Source organism: Dermacentor variabilis, chromosome 7 (assembly GCF_050947875.1).
Source record: "Dermacentor variabilis isolate Ectoservices chromosome 7, ASM5094787v1, whole genome shotgun sequence".
Taxonomy (NCBI): domain Eukaryota; kingdom Metazoa; phylum Arthropoda; class Arachnida; order Ixodida; family Ixodidae; genus Dermacentor; species Dermacentor variabilis.
In genome coordinates, this window is record NC_134574.1 from 17760578 (window position 1) to 17776016 (window position 15439).

General features: G+C 46.7%; 1 protein-coding gene and 1 pseudogene across 3 annotated transcripts in view; both read right to left on the reverse strand.

The window, feature by feature from the left end:
• Positions 1-15439, reverse strand: part of Syx5 (syntaxin 5) — a 257162-nt gene that overhangs the window by 152965 nt on the left and 88758 nt on the right. The gene's annotated exons all lie outside the window — the stretch shown is intronic.
• LOC142587353 (uncharacterized) lies at positions 2308-5243 on the reverse strand (annotated as a pseudogene).

Here is a 15439-nt window from a genome sequence, read left to right on the forward strand (position 1 = left end):
ACATCCTGTACCAATTACCCATACATTGCACTAGCTGAATCCGATTTATATGTGCAAGTTTCCTAATTTCATCACACCACTTAATTTTTGGCATCGTCAACTATACTTCCCTTCCCTTGGCACCCACTCTGTAACTCCATTAGAATCCCAGTTATCTGCCCTATGCATTACATGACCTGCCCAGCTCCTTTTCTTGTTAAATAGTACAACGACAAAAGATGGCAGATAGACAACTGCTGTTTTCACAACTTTTAATATTCCAAATCAATATATTGTTACAGCAACATGTATTTAGGAATTATTACTACGTACACCCAGCCACAAAATATTACAGACCATGAACTCTGAGAGAAAGCTGAATATCTCTGCAACCTCACAATGGCGCCTGGTATTTGCATTTCGGGCTTCGACTATAGTCGGATACAACTTTAGAAAAAAGGGGAGGCCCCGCCCAGATAACCGAAGCGCAATATCCGTTTGCCTCCACGACTAAAATGCCCCGATCGAAAAATCGTGCTCTTGAAACGCGTAATTCTCGGTATAAAGACATTTGTATTTTGATTACTGGTTTAGTAGAACTCTACTGTGCTACAGCACATGCCGGATAGCAACAGAAAAATAACCCCGTGCCTTCTACAACGCTGCCCGTCGTCTGCTCTTTAGCTTCATTGCAAGTGACAAAAGTAGAAGGAGCATCTCTGCAAGGCTTTTGCGCTTGTTCACATGTACACAGTGTATCTACTACCTGTTTTCCATGATTAAAATGAATCAGTTACTATTGAAGAAGTACTTATATAAAACAATGCATTTATCGCAACCATTGCAAACCTGGGGCGAGAATACGGTCGAGGCAAGGTACAAAAATGCTTCATTCATCGTGTTAAGTAAGTAGACTTGGTTTTAAATAGCATAAAATTTATATTTCTTTTTGTTTTGTGATTTCGCAATTTCACAGCACGTATTTTACAGCTTGCGCGTGCAGTGAGCATTGGTGGAAAACAATCGACGGTGCTACACAACACTCGAACACAGTCGCTAGACGCTCGGCTATCTCGCTGCTGACAACGATCGTTCACACTAAGTTGACGGCGGCAAATCTTTGCGTTGAAGGCTTCTTATGCAAATATTTTCTGTTGAGACACTCGTAGGTTTCTTTCATGCACGCACACTTTTTTGATTTCTCCTGAGAATGGTTTTGCTCCATCACTTCACCCCGCCCGACGAAAAACGCAGCGACACAGTAGACGAACACACCCGCCGCTAATAGTAGGCACCAGTCTTCGTAAAACTTTTCTCGTCGTAACTTCACTCGGGAGCGAAATAAGACAACATGGTACAAACACGCAGGATGTGTGTTCGTAGCGGTCGCCGCGGGATCCTGTTTTCAGGCAAAGCGTAGCGAAGCGCCAGCGATGCTCGCTGCAATGTTCCTTCGCCGGGTCACGGCTCAGAATAAACGCACGCAGTACAAATGCCGCATCGTAAGCTCGCAGTAATATTTCCGGCATGATAGACCATCACAAACAGTTCTGGAATTCACTCTGACGAGGGGCTGAAGCACACAGCTAACGCGAGTTCGCCCAGTTCGAAGCGCGGGCGGCCATCTTCTCCGTCGGCAGGGTCACTGGCCGTCCGGCTCAGGACGTTAGTCCAGAGTGCGCGCCCATTGGTAGATGCTAGTGTGCCTCTGCCTCGGAGGAGTAAACGCCCCCTTTTTTCTAAAGCTGTATCCGACTTTAGAATATGCTAACAACAATGCCGCATGCAATTTTACTGGCTACTGCTACAGGCTGCTCGGGAATTGAACGTTTTCCGAGATCTCGTGGTCTATAAATCTTTGTCGCCGGGTGTGCAAGGCTACAGAAGCCACAAGCAGCAGCGACGGATGCAAGGCTTTCACGTGCCTCTGGCTACTTCATTGCCAACATCTTCATCCGAATGGCAGTAGCAGCCCATTCACTGTCTGATGGCACTATTCCCGTCCCACTCACCATGGTTGCTCAGTTACTATGGTGTTGGGCAGCTGAGCACGAGGTCGCGGGATCGAATCCCGGCCACAGCAGCCACATTACGATGGGGGTGAAATGCGAAAACAGCCATGTACGTAGATTTAGGTGCGTGTTAAAGAACCCCAGGTGGTCAAAATTTCCGGAGTCCTCTGCTACGGCATGCCTCATAATCAGAAAGTGGTTTTGGCCCATAAAACCCCATAATGTAATTTTTATGCCCCTCCCCTCCTGGGCAATAGTGCCGACCCAGTGCTTGTTATGACTAGAGCCCCAAACTTTATGCAGTGGAAAATTTGAAATTCTGCAAATTAAGATAGATAAATCTGCAAAATTCCACGGTAACAATGAACAGACATAAGGTACACGTAACAGTTTATTTATTAAGACTTTCAGACTCCAAACATGCTTGCATATTTAAAACTGAAGGAAGCTGTTGTGGCTGGGCATCAGATGATGCTTTGTACTCTCTTCGCTAAGAGAATGGCGCTTGTGGGACACAATGTCACCATAGCGAGTGAATTATCTTTCTGCATCAAGAGAGTTGATCGGCATTGACAGGTATTTAAGGGCAAATGAAGAAAGCCAGAACATCTCTGCCAGATCCCTGCCCAGAAAGCCAGAACATCAAAATCTACACCTGGATTTTCTTGTTTAGAAAGAAACGGCACTAAGTCCTTGTTACTAGACTTGAGTTCTTGGGCAGACTTGAGGTACGCTTGCCATTCAGCAGCTAGCGCTGGTGACTCTTTCCTAAGTGCAGGCACACCTGCAAACTCTGACCTCTTCTCTGAGAAGCTCCCGACTTGCAGAGGATCAAAGTACCTCACACTCTTCAACTTCCAAGTGTCAGACTTCTCCAAATACACTAATGCTTTGCTACTTACTTTACTCATTACAGCCTTCATTTTGTTTGCAATCCGATAGGCCTCGTCATGTGCAATATTTTCTTTCTTCAGTTGTGTTTCAAAATCTTCCTGTGCAGCTGCTTCCAAATATTTCCCGAATACAAACAAAGCATTGTACGCTTTATGACAGGCTGCACGCTGACTTTCAGCTGCTTTCAGCAGGGTGGCAACTTTTTTTACCAAACACTGCAATGCACCGCATGCTGTAGCTAACCTCAGTTGAGGGCTCATTCAAAGGTTTCAGAGGAGAATCAACGCATGCAGTTTCTCCATACCTTTCATGAACTTGCCTTAGCAAAGAAGGATAGTACTCAAAGTACGCAGAATGCTGCTCAACAGCTTCCCCCCCCGCAATCCACGAATTCCACCTACTTTTGACAGGTGCTGGAGGAGTTTTGGCACACTGAATCCCGCACTTTTCTAGATGAGATTTATAGAAAGCTCTCTTCCTACTCGAAAGCCAGAACGCCTTCTTCATACAGGCAACAAATTTGTCCACTAAGGGAAAGGATACCTGCAATGTACTGCCTACAATGTTTACTGTATGGGCTACACATGTAATGTGAACAGCACCTTCGCACAGTGGCTTTATGCACTCATTAAATAATTTCACCATATAAGCAGCGTTATTGCTTAGAAAGCCCGTTATGTCCTCGAGTCCAATACCGTACTTTGTCAGTGTTCTCATTACAATGTTCCCTATCCCAGACGAGTTCACTTCATCCACGAATTTACCTTCCACAAGTACAGGTTGTAGCGAAGCACTCGCGCTTCTGGCTGACTGGACGAACATGTTCACAACTGATTTTGATCGGTCATCGGTGGTTTCATCGGTAATTACCGACACCATGGTACCTTGAAACATAGCTTTCAAAGCTGTTTCGTGCTTCTCAAACAATTCTGGAGGTTGGCGGCGGAGCGCATCAGATTCAGGCACTGAATCGCCATTCCGAACGTGTGTCTGCAGAAACGTTCTCAGTTTCAGATTGTCAACCTTCTCTAGGGGAATATTCGCAGATATTAGCACATCGAGGAATTCGAGCACAATGTTGTGTCTCGCCTCGCCAGTGGTGATTGCAGATTCCAGCTTTTGCAGTCAGCTTTGCGTTCTCAGTGTTCCTGAACCCCCTGTGCCGTCTTCTGATGATTCCTCACCACTTTTTCGCTTGGATGAGTCTCTTGCTTCTGCATTCTTACGATGATGGTTGCTCTCGATGTGCTCGTCAATAGTTGACTTGCGCCGATGATCAACTGCTCTCGCACAAACTCGGCAAAAAAAGGACTCTTGCATCTTTGTAAAAGCTGGCATTCTTGTATTCTCGAGCACGTTCAATGGCTGTCGTCTTGCTCAAATGAGATCCTGTGGGAGCCATCTTGATTACCAACTCGAAACACAAAGCAAACGGTAAAATGACGCACTTTCTGTTGAAGCAAACGTTGGATGGATTGATGACTACGGCTATGGCTGAGCCCTTTGATTCGCGTGGTAGCTGCGCCAGCTAGCCAATTTTTTTTACAAGGCGAGAATATTTTCATATGAAATTAAATTTCATCAGTAAAAGGTGCCAAGGCAATAGAAAGACTCTTACTATTAATTACTAAGAAAACACTACCAGGGTGTCTACGAAGTTGACATTTCCAAATTCCCTGAGTTTTCCAGGTTTTCCCTGAGTGCCTTTGCCAAATTCCCTGAGAGACACAGAACTTTGTTTTCTGTGAAGGGAAGGGCTGACACCATGTCACCCGGTGGTGTCACTCTCTAGTAAGCATGCTAAAAAATTTTTTAAAAATGACTTAATCCAGCTTGAAAAGTAAGAGGTAGTGTTTATTTTATTAAAAAGGAAAACAGAATGGAGGAGTTAGTAAAATGCAAAGCGAAAAAAAGATATATTGGAAAAAATACGTAAAACTCAGTGAGACATTCTGAAATACGAATAAAAACGAAATGCATACAGAAGCAAATATTTTCCAAGATGAGCTATTTCTATCAATTTTATCCCAAGGTGCTGGAGAATCCATATAAAAGGCAAGTCAAGGCGGGAGAATGCCTCTGAATTTTATAGTGACCCATCGTAAATATACATAGTAACTAATATTCATTAATTGTACAGTGAGCCTTGCTACATTTCTTCAATAAATATATTGAATCACGCGCTCAAATTGCTTGCAAAGGTCAATTATTGGGCCCAAGCATTACAACAAGGGAAAAAAAGATCTTTTGCGATTACTGATATGAAGTGCTGGGCCACACGTGTGAAACATGATTCGTTCTTCTTATGTTACATCATAGGCAAGCAGCCTATATATATAGTTCGCTGTCACTGAAATAAACCAGTGCGGTACGTGCTCTTGGATCGTCTCCGTCACTCTGTCACCCGCTACAACAGTGGCAACGAGGGTGACCACCCCGCGGAGCCCCCGCCACGAACAGTGGTGTCTCGGTAGCGCTGGGAGTCCTGCTGGGTACTGAAAGTAATCGAGTCTACAGAGCATCGGCGGTCAGGGCCCTGGCTACGAACCTCGGTACCCCAAGTTTCGACGAAAATCAAGATAAGTGGGATATTTACTTGACCCGACTGGAGGCATTTTTGAAGCAAATGATATTAAGACAGATGACAAAAAAAGGGCGCTCTTGGTTTCGACACTGTCAACGAAGACGGTAGGTGTTCTTGCTGGACACTGCGCCCCCCAGAAAGTAAATGGCCTGAGTTACAAGGATGCACTTACCATCCTAAATAACCACTATGCACCGAAGACTAATGAGGTTGCCGCAAGTTACAAGTTCTTTACAAGGGACCAGGCTGCAAACGAATCTGTCCGGGACTATGTTGTTGAGCTACGCAAGCTTGCGGATAATTGTCACTTCGGCACCAGTTTGGACCGTATGTTATGGGGCCGCATTGTTTGTGGCATCCGAAATCGGGCGGTGCAGCAGACGCTGCTTGAAAAAACTGAGCTCACACTTGCCCAAGCTGAAACGATTGCCATAGCGGCAGAGACAGCCGCGCTGGAAGTAAGCGCCATGACTAGACCTGATAATGAGGCAGCGGTGTGCACTGTAGCGAGTAAATCGCGCCGATATCAGACCTTCACCAAAGATAAGCAAAGCCATACTGAGTGCGCACGCTGCAGAAACTACGATCACGAAGCAAGCGACTGTCCGCACAAAAAGGAGCAGTGTTTTCGCTGTCGGAAGACTGGTCATTTCGCAAGAAAATGCCACTCCCAATCGGGGCTCCGGGCTGGTCGTAGGCGCGATGGCGTCACTAACGCTGTTCATTATGAGAGCGCTGTATCCGAAACGGAGGAAGGCGATATTTCATCAGTCTTCACATTGCAGGAATCACGGGAAAAGAAAGCTTTGCTCCAGGCTTTCCGCAGAGTTATCCGCTGGGGTGGCGTGCCCTTGAACATGATTGTTGACACGGGATCACCGTTTTCTATCATTCCGCAGGAGGTGCATCTAAAGCACCGTCTGAGTTGGCCACGCTTACCGAAATGCAAACACACACTCAGCTGTTACTTGGGCAAGCTACCCATTGTCGGTGAACTGCACCTTGAAGCCCATTTTTGCGGGGAAGACTGTACCTGCGGCATTGATAGTTACAGGCTGCTCGGGTCCCAGCCTTTGCGGAAGGGACTTAATCCAAGCGTTCTCGCTTTTGCCGTCCGGGTTTCTCGCTACGGTTCAATCGACGTCAGCAGATCCCGACAGCCTCAGGACCGAGTTTCCCGCCCTTTTTGAGCCAGGACTGGGAAACATTCAGGGGCCACCTGTGAAATTCCACATTCGAGAAGGCGCCCAACCGAAGTTCCACAAGGCGCGGTCAATTCCTTATGCTCTTCGTGAAAAAGTGTAAACTGAGCTGGACCGTTTAGTAGAGCAAGGCATATTATCGCCCATAGCACATTCTGAGTGGGCGGCGCCAATCGTACCAGTACTGAAGAAAGACGGGTCCTTTCGCATCTGCGGTGATTTCAAAACCACAATAAATGCTGCCTGCATAACTGAGAAGTACCCTTTACCAAACATTGAAGACATTTTCACGTCACTACGTGGGAGATAATCTTTCACAACACTGGACCTTAAGGATGCATATGACCAACTCCTTTTGGATGAGGAGGCGAGGAAGCTGGCCATGATAAACACCCACAAGGGGTTGTTCTGCTATAACCGTCTTCCATTTGGAGTTGCCTCGACTCCCGCGATTTTTCAGCGGCGCATGGAAGCGGTCCCGGCCGGTCTTCCAGCCGTGCAGGTGTATTTGGACGATGTTTGATAGCGGAACATCAAGACGACAATGGCTCAGTGCTTCGGGACGTTTTGTGCAGGCTTCAAGAAAATGGCATCAAGCTGAAGGCCGAAAAATGCCATTTTTGCAAAGACTCAATCATCTACCTAGGCCATCGCATTGACAAAGACTGCTTGCATCCGCTTGAGAAGAACCTAGCAGCAATACGCGACTCGCCACGGCCTACGAATGTGAGCGAACTGCGCTCGTTTTTGGTCTGTTGACTTATTATCACCGGTTCTTGCCACACATGTCAACGATGCTGGCCCCGTTGTATCTTCTGCTTGAAAAAGAGCTTAAATGGCACTGGGGAACGGCGCAAGAAAATTCATATCTCAAGGCTAAGCAAACACTTCTGAGTTCGCCTGTTCTGACGTATTTCGACCCCAACCAACCAGTGCACTTGGAATGCGATGCGTCACCTTCGGGTTTAGGTGCCATAATCTCGCACCGAATTGGGAAATTGGATAAGCCCATTGCCTTCCGTTCACGCACGTTAACACACGCTGAAAATAATTATTCTCAGCTCGAGAAGGAAGCGCTTGCACTGGTATTCAGACTAACAAAGTTTCGATACTACCTGCTGGGCCACGAGTTTGTATTGGTCAGAGACCACCAACTACTGGTGGGACTTCTACAAGAAGACCGACCTGTGCCCCCAATGGCGTCGGCACGTATTCAGAGATGGGCTCTGTTTCTAAGCCAATATAGCTACCGCATAGAGTACAAGGCCAGCAAGGAAAACGCCAACGCGGACGCACTCAGCCGCTTGCCCGTGCCGATAACAGATATTTGTCGATCGGGCACTTTACCAGAATACGTGCTGTCTTCAGAGACCCTTGACAGCTCGTTCGTGCCAGTGGATGCCATACGGGCGCTGACAAACGGAGATGAAAACCTTAGCGTTGTGCAGCACTTTGTACTGAATGGATGGCCTAAACGCTTGTCACCGTGTCACAATCACCATCAACCTTATTTTTGCAGAAGACTGGAGCTGTCAAGCGTAGCAAGCCTGCTCTACTGGGGTCATCGCATCGTCGTAGCCCGCAAAGCGCGAGTCTCCATGCTCGCTGAGCTACATCGGTCACACCAGGGTGCATCTGCGATGAAAAGACTGGCTCAGACGCTGTTCTGGTGGTCTGGGTTGGATGGCGAGATCGAAAGCCTTGCATGTTCGTGCATCTCATGTGTACAAGCTCAGCCAATGCCCCATTGACAGGTTCCTATCTGTTGGCTAGAAACGGGAACCAAATGGTCAAGGCTTCACATTGATTATGCCGGACCAATAGAGGCACGCATGCTGTTGATAGTCGTCGACTCGCATACTAAATGGATTGAGGCACTTCCCGTCAAGTCGGCGACCACAGAAGTCACAATCGCGCGGCTTCGAGAACTGTTTGCTCGTTTTGGCTTGCCACAAACAGTTGTATCAGATAACGGGCCTCAGTTTGTAAGTCAGCAGTTTTCCCAGTTCATGACTGTCAACAACATAACTCATCTACGTAGTGCGCCGTACCACCCACAATCTAGTGGTCTGGCAGAGCGTGCGGTCCGCACAATAAAGGATGGCCTACTTAAGCACTCGATGGTGAACGATCTCGAAACAAAACTAGCGCGAGTGCTGCTAGGCTATCGACGTACGCCACTACCGTGCGGCAAGTCTCCTTCAGAGATGCTGCTGAACTACCAAATTCATTCGCGCTTGGACACTTGCGTCCCTTCTCTACCTCGAAGTTACTCGCAGCCTCCCAGATTCCAGTCCGGCGACCAGGTGTGGGTGCGCAACTTTGGCCAAGGCAAGCGTTGGCGTCAGACATCGTCAAGAGCACAGAGGGTTCACGGCTGGTAACGGTCGACACTCCAGATGGCCAAGCCAGGCGTCACTTCAACCAAATTTTCCGTCGCGTGCCTTTGTCACCTGTGACCCCAAAATCGGAGGCTCCCGACTCGCTTCAACCCAGCCCGGACAACAAGAATCGGCCCAGTCAATGCCAGAAGGCCGGTGCAGCCTGGCAACTCCAGAACCAACCAGCGCCGCGCCTATTTCTTCGACAACACCTACAACGTCTCTCCCAGCCGAACAGGCTCTCTGTCCCCCAAGTCTGCCGGTCTTACGGAGGTCTACCCGACAACGAAGACCCGTGCAAAAACTGCAGTTTTAAAAGAAAGAAGGGAGAAGTGATATGAAGTGCTGTGCCACACGTGTCAAACATGATTCGTTCTTTTATGATATGTCATAGGCAAGCAGCCTATATATATAGTTTGCTGTCACTGAAATAAACCAGTGCGGTACGTGCTCTTGGATCGTCTCCGTCACTCTGTCACCCACTACAGCAATTACTACTGAAACCCCCTACTTCGCTTTCACGAAGGCCCTCTTTGAAGGGACGTCAAAGAGAGCAATGCCTTCGTGAAAGCGACCGTTTGAAGCGATACATTTCACTGAGAAGTGGAATGGGCGTAACTTAAGAGAGCAGAATGTGCAATTTACTCAAAGCCTAATGTTCACTGTCTATTCCTTGTAACTACTACACAGTAATGGAAAAAATAAGTTGTGTCCACATATGTTATGCGGTGACTGAAGGGGATATTACGAGATTCGGAGTTTATTTCTCCGGTGTTCTTGGTGAGCTAAACAAGGCATCATGTTTTTTCTAGGGGAAATTAGAGGCATGGTATGGATAAGGTGTCAGCAATGCTCCAAATGGGTGGGTTAAATGCGCATTTTCCAGTAGAATAGGTATGCAAGTGGTCCATAGCCTTATTAGTCTGTTGTACAAGCGGTGTAAGACTTGGACTACTGCGCTTGCATAATTACAATAACTGAGATAAAATTGTGCGAACATAAGGGGAACAATGCGCCAAGTTTATGTGCGATGGTAAATGCATGTTGATCAAATACAGCATCAAAAAATTGTGAACACGTGTTCGAAATTATCACGCTACTGCTATCGTAGCTACTGAGATTATTCAGGCCTGATTCTGATGAGCCTGATTAGCTACTGAGCTGAAATTATCATGCTACTGCTATCGTAGCCACTGCTACCGTACCAAGAGAAGGGAACCGCAGTAGAGGACCGCAAAAGACTAGATGGAGTGACGAAATTAGGAAATTTGTGGGTGCTATTTGGAATTTGTTCGCGCAGGACAGGGGTAATTGGAGATCGCAGGGAGAGGCCTTCGTCCTGCAGTGGACATGAATAGGCTGATGATGATGATGATACACACACACACACACACACACACACACTCTAGAAATAGTTGGTACACCACTGCATATCTTTTACTGCCGCAGCACATCAGAAAAAGCTCTGAAAGGCCTGCCAGTACACTTATTAGGCACATCGGTGCTCATCCTGTGACAGGAGGCAGCAGGTGCACGCGCGTTTAGTTAAGGAATACATTCTGTGACACGTGAATACAAGTGTCCAGTGACAATTGCCCCTTCCCACGCTTGTTGAGCTTCACCGCGTTATATTGCTGTAGTGAGGCGAAGCTGACTCTCGGCAACCAGCACTATGCAACGCGCCGTGCTTTCCGAGCTTCGAAGCCAATCGCGTGGACCACAAAGGCGGAGTCGGTGCCAATGCTGACAGCGGCGAATTCTTTCAATGAAAAACACGGCACAGAACGGCAAGAAGCTTAATAGCGAACGCAGAAGCAGCTAGGCCTAGCATTGCTGCGGTGGTGGCCACGGCTGCCAGCGGATCTGCGTGCGAGAGCGCCGGTTCGAGGAGCGACGAGGTAATCAAAACGACGGCGGTGGTGGTGGTTTTATTAACGCCGTTTCGGACTTGCCACGACGGCAAAAAGTCCGGAAAATCGGATGGCGATTTTTCGGACTTGCATTCGGGTTCTTGCATCCGAAATTTCAGACATTATAAATAGGCTCTATGGGGTACGTGGTGGTGCCGCGAAGCCGTCCGAATTATCGGGCGTACGGAAAGTCGGTCGTTGACTAAACACTGGCAACTCCTCCTACTCGAGCCAGCTTTACCGCGACTTTCTTTCCCTTTCAATAAAATTACAGCTCATTTTCCCTGATAGAAGCGCAAATTCCCTGAGTTTTCCCTAAGTTTTTTCAGACTATTGAAAATCCCTGAGAATTCCCGGTTTTCCCGGTTGGTAGACACCCTGATAGTCTACTTTTCCGTCACCTTTGGCAGCTTTCACTTTATCTGTTATGTTTAAGACACATAGTGCCATCTTGTGAAAACTGCGAGAAACAGCGTTTCGCTGCTGCTTCAAAAAGCAACCTTTTTTTTTAAATCGCATTTCCGAGAAAACGCATCAATTCCGTGATTTTCTGCGGAATCGCGGAAAACTAGGGCCTCTAGTTATGACACACCAGAGGGATCCGACATGTATGTGCGGCGTATTCTCACAATGTGCAGGACAGTGGAGGGCAGTGGCATAGATGGCGCTGGCTTGACGACTGGTTCGATTGCATATATGACGTCGCTGACTTGACGTAGCACTCTGTAAGGATCGTTGTAGCAGGACAATAGCTTTTCTGAGAGCCCGATATGGCAGGACGGAAACCACAGCAGCATGAGGGCACCTGGGGAGTAACAAACGTCTTTGTGGTGACTGTCATACAGGGCTTTTTGGGAAGCCTAGGACACTGTGAGGCGTTCACGAGCAATCTGGCGAGCTATGTCGGTGCGTGCTATGGCATCCCAAATGTACGTAGTGGATGAGTTTAGAGCAGTGGGAAGTGCCGACGGGCAGAGAAGGTTCACATCCACAGAAAAGATAAAATGGTGAGTAGCCAGTGGTGTCATGCCTGGACAAGTTGTAGGCGAAGGTAACATGAGGCAAAGTGGCAATCAGCAATTGCGGTGGTCGGCAGAGACATACATTGAAAGCTTGAAAGCATATCGGTCATACGCCAGCACGACAGGAGCAGCCCATAGACTAGAGGACAGTTCGATGGTGTCCTTAGTCAGCATTTCATCGACCTCTACTTTGATTGGCGGCAGAAAAATGATAAAGGCGCCGGTGAAACAGTTTAGGCTCGCTGGTATAGATGTAGTACTTAACAACTGTTGTCTGGCCTAAAGGGCAATTTTCGAGATCAAGGTGTTGGTATACGACAGCAAGAGCCGATGACGATCTTCTGCTTGCGTAAGCGGGAGATCTGCACATATAATTTTTTTTTAAAATTGGCACATGGTGACGTGATGGCTGTGAGAGAGCAGGAAACACTGAGGGCCTTCGATGACTAACACAGAAATATTGCATTCCGGCAACAACGACACAGTGGCAAGCACAGTACCAGCGGGTAGCACATGGGTAGAAAGTTTAACGTTGAAAAGAGGCAGGCAGATTTTGTTTCCGCGTATGGCTACTACAGGTCTAACCTTCGCCTTGGGCAGGTCTCTGGACACGGACAGGCCGACAACGGAAACTGACCCTGGCAGCATTCAACACCTGAACTGTCTCGAGTGAAGCTAGCCTAGCAGGACTCTTTGAGGAACTATCGGACATTGTTTGGGATATCATTGGCCTTAATGAGGTTAGAAGAACTGGTGAGGCTTATACAGTGTCAACTAATGGCCACGTCCTCTGCTATAGAGGACTTCCAGAAAAGAAGCAGTATGGAGGATTCCTAATCCATAAGGACATAGCAAGCAACATTGACGAATTCTATAGCATTAATGAGAGGGTAGCAGTAGGTGTAATAAAACTTAATAAGAGGTATAGAATAAAGGTAGTACAAGCCTACGCTTCCCACCTCCAGTCACGATGATGAAATATATCAGTTTTATAAAGATGTGGCATTTGCGATGAGAAAAGTGTAAACTAGGTATACTGTAGTAATGGGTGACTTTAATGCAGAAGTGGGGGAAAAGCAGGCTGGTGAACAAGCAATTGTGAATACAGCATCGATTTTAGAAACACTAGAGGAGAGATGTTGGTAGATTACGCAGAAAGGAATAAACTGCGAATAATGAACACCTTCTTCAGAAAGTATAGCAACAAAAAGTGGATGTGGAAAAGCCCTAATGCAGAAAAAATAAATTAAATAGATTTCACACTTTCTACCGATCCCAGCAAAGTGCAGGATGAAGTGTTAGGCAGGGTAAAGTGCAATGATCATAGGTTAGTGAGGTTTAAGATTTCCCTCAACATGATGAGAGAAAGAGTAAAATTAGACAAGAAGAAACAGGCCAACTTTGACGCAGTAAGGGTAAAAGCAGACCAATACAGGCTAGTGTTTGCAAACAAATATGCAGCTTTAGAACAGAGATGAAGATGACATGGAGGTAATCAATGAAACCGTAACTAAGCTAGCCTCGGAAGCAGCAATTGAAGTGGGAGGTAAGGCACTAAGGCAACCAGTAGGTAAGCTCTCCCAAGTAACAAAGGACCTAATAAAGAAATGACAAAGCATGAAAGTGTCCAACTCAAGAGATCAGATAGAATTTGCAGAATTGTAAAAACTGATCAACAAGGAGAAAATAAGGGATATTTGAAATTATAACGTGAGAAAGACTGAGGCAGGAGTAAAATATGAATGCAGCATTAAATCAGTGAGAAAAATACTGGGAATATAACAAGCCAAGATGTATGCACTGAAAGATAAGCACGGTAATATCATCAGCAATTCAGAAGACATAGTGAAATGCTGTGGAAGAATTCTATACCGACCTGTACACTACCTAGCACAGATGGCGTCAGATGCAGTCGTGCTCTGTCAGAAGGACAGATATCTAGCGACGACCACGCGCATAGCTTGGTTTTGTGGCCCGGAGTGATATCGTTGCGAAGAGAAGGCAGCTATACCTGTGCATACAAGTGCCAGGACCACAAGATTTGCGAGCCATGCTGAAGGCAAATGATGAAAGCACAAGGCAAGAAAGTCCGACTCGGGCGGTGATACGAGCTGCCAACTGCCAAATGTTAGGAAAAAGCGGAGTAGAGTAGATCGAAACTTAGGCAGTTGTTGAAATCTAGAATCAGAACAGAAAAGATTTCACAGAAATTCAGACGCCGCAAATTCCTCTTGGTCTCAGGGGTGACAAGGCATTGTAAGCAAAGGAACCGAGCGAAGCATTGGGTACGCTTGAAAGTCTGCTACACTGGCCGTTCACTTTCTGGCGGAAAGAAAAGCAACTGCCTAGTGAACGGAAGGGCAGTGTGCACGTGGGTTCATGAATGCGCCGCTCCCCGAGTGTTTGGAGGCAGCGTGTGGAAAGACGCGGCACTGTAGGTACTTTGGGCAGATCGGCTTTGTACAGGTGCCGCGACTGAACAACCCGTAGACATGAGTATGGGAGACCCGCTCGAATTAATCTTAAAGGGTGTGTTTGTGAACACCAAGCGATTAAGAACACGGTACTCTGAAAAAACATTCTATTATTTGTTATTTTAGTATTCATTTTTTTGTCTTCTTTGCCATGAAATCAAGTAGCGTGATGAGAATCTGAAAAGGCTGAGATGTAAAGAAGAGCGCACTGTACATTTTAAGCTGTCAGTGTTCTCTGTTAGCGAGACTCGAGTACTTTTTAGTTTGTTGTTCATTTTCTACTGAAACCTGATTGCTGAACGTTCGTGTAGAGAAGGTGTCAGTGTTTCCTTTTGTCATATTTGTTTACAGTAAAAGGTTGTGAATTCGAATTCCATGTGGAAGCTATAAAAGCTCGTATTATACAAAATTTGAACTAGTGAAAGTAAGAGAAAATGTTGTTCGGTTAAGGCACATCAATAGACCGGCGTAGCGTGAGCACGTGCATGCACAGGCTAGGTCACGTTGGCGAGAACGTTTATGGACGTCCGCACGCCAAGTTTCATCCTAGACGCCAGCGCTCGTTTCTCCCCTGGCGATACAATTTCACCTCGAACGGGTGTAGGTTTCCTCCGCCGCTTCCCTTAACGGTCGCGCCCGCGTTCAGTTCGCGCTGCGTGGGAAATGTCTCTTGTTTGCGATGGCGCCTCTTCGGATGGCCGGAAATTATGATTGTATTGTTAACTGTCACGACAGCAATGTAAACACGAAAGGGTTGATGCCACCAGTGAAATTCTGCGGATTCACAGGAAAATGGTACGAAAAAATCGGACGACATACATGGATTACTGCAGTGCGCCGAACGAAGGAAACAACTTGCAAACGAAGCGAGCTTGTTCATTGTTCACTCCTGAGTGTATGACGGTTTTTATATGTAACCCTCATGAATTTAATAATTACTCGGTATATAATCTTTTTATTCATATAAAGAAACTTTCAGTT